This window comes from Herpailurus yagouaroundi, unplaced genomic scaffold, assembly GCF_014898765.1.
Source record: "Herpailurus yagouaroundi ecotype Mexico unplaced genomic scaffold, PumYag 159, whole genome shotgun sequence".
Taxonomy (NCBI): domain Eukaryota; kingdom Metazoa; phylum Chordata; class Mammalia; order Carnivora; family Felidae; genus Herpailurus; species Herpailurus yagouaroundi.
Genome location: NW_024412400.1, coordinates 81,350,555 through 81,352,387, shown reverse-complemented (window position 1 = coordinate 81,352,387; position 1,833 = coordinate 81,350,555). Strand labels below are relative to the sequence as shown.

The following is a 1,833-nucleotide window of genomic DNA, read 5'->3' as shown; positions in this document are numbered from 1 at the left end:
TTTTATTTTATTTTATTTTATTTTATTTTATTTTATTTTATTTTATTTTAGAGAGAGAGAGAGTAGGGGAAAGGGGCAAAGGGAGAGAGAGTCTTAAGCAGGTTCCATGCTCAGTGCAGAGCCTGACTCGAGGCTCAATCCTACAACCCTGGGATCATGACCTGAGCCAAAATCAAGAGTCAGATACTGAAACAACTGGGCCAACTTGGCTTCCATCAGTAGTTATTTTTAAATGGTGGGATTATAAGTAAACTTATTTTTTGTTTTGTTTTTTCATGTTTTGCAGTTTTTAGCACAAAACAACGTATTTTTTTAACTTTATTTATTTTGACAAAGAGAGAGAGAAAGAGAGAGAGAGCATGAGCAAGGGAGGGACAGAGAGAGAGAGAGAGGGAGAGAGAATCCTAAGCAGGCTCCTCACTGCCAGCACAGAGCCTGACTCAAGGCTTGAACTCACCAACCATGAGATCATGACCTGAGCTGAGGTCCAGAGTCAGACACTTAACTGACTGAGCGACCCAGACACTCCAAACAACTTATTAATTTTATGCTAAAGAGATATTAGTTAAACATCATATTTCATAAGGCTGTATAATGCATAAGAGTTGTGCTATAACAATAGTTACGTTATTCAGTTATTACTCAGCTTCTCTACCATTTTATAGATTCTTAGGCCTTGCGGTACCCTTTTCCTGGGGAGTAGTCCCAAGCAAAGAATCTAGGGGACCCAGAGGCTACTCAGTGAAACATCCTGTACCCTTCTAGCCATTTAAAGACAAAGTCATTTAGCCTGTGTATCCCTGTACCAATGCAGAATGTAGCCAACAGCTCCGTCATAGACTCACATCACTCTGTTCCATGTTCCTGAGGTTCAGGCCCGGCCAAATGAAGAGAGTTCCTGGGTGAGGACACCCAGGGTGGGAAACAGAGCACTGAGTCATTCCATTCTCACCACATGTTAACTGCGAGGCCTCAGCCCACCCATTAGCCTCAGGCAAAGTCTGTTGGCCACTGTTTCTCCATCTGTGGGCCCCAATGCTGACCAATCGTCCCCTCTGGCACCTTATAAGGGAAAGCTAATTAGAAAACTCACCTTGTAAGAATGCTGCAGAAAGACCTTTCACACGGAGTAGAACCACAGTGCCCAGAGGCATTGTGACTCAGTGGTAGAGCTGACTTCCAACACCCAGGTCTGATCACTCTCCAGCCAAAAAAATAAAGGGAAGATGTATCTGGCAAAGGCCAGGCCAATTCCCACGGGACCAGCCACAAAAATAGTGCACGGGAGTGGCAGGTCCTCAAAGTGCTCAAGAAAGTACTAGTTACATGTACAGTGACAGAAAGAGAAGGGAAGAGATCAATCAGCTCATTTACTCATTTGTTTATTTTATTAGTGTATATTGTCTGCCCCTAATGTATCAAGGGCTGTGTTATTTGTTATGGGGAAAACAGAGTTGAATCAGATAGCCCTAGCCCTCAGGTCTAGTTAGAGGGAAAGATAGACCATAAAATAGTAAAATGCCTTACAATTTTAGAAATGAAAATATATACAAAAGTCATGGAATTACAACATCAGAGGAGGTTTAGGCTGAGAGCAAAAAGGAAAACTTCACATGGGAGTTAAAGCTGAATTGGGTCTTAACAGAATGACTATAAGTTCACCACACACTGAAAAGCATACCAGAAAGACAAATGTGCATAAACAGATAGGAACAACAAAGACAGAGTACATGATCCAGCTTTTGAAAGTTACTACTGTTTCCTAAATAGTCGATAGCACTGCATAGCCATCTCATTCTCTAAAATTGTCATGGAAGTTTCTCTGCACCTAAA

General features: G+C 41.8%; 1 long non-coding RNA gene across 1 annotated transcript in view; it reads right to left on the bottom strand.

Annotated features, from left to right (window-relative positions):
* Window positions 1–972, bottom strand: part of LOC121034147 (uncharacterized) — a 3,556-nt gene extending 2,584 nt beyond the window's left edge. Inside the window, exon 1 of the long non-coding RNA XR_005792317.1 lies at window positions 846–972. This is a non-coding gene — a long non-coding RNA (uncharacterized LOC121034147). The remainder of the gene's footprint in view (window positions 1–845) is intronic.
* Window positions 973–1,833: the final 861 nt, after the last annotated feature.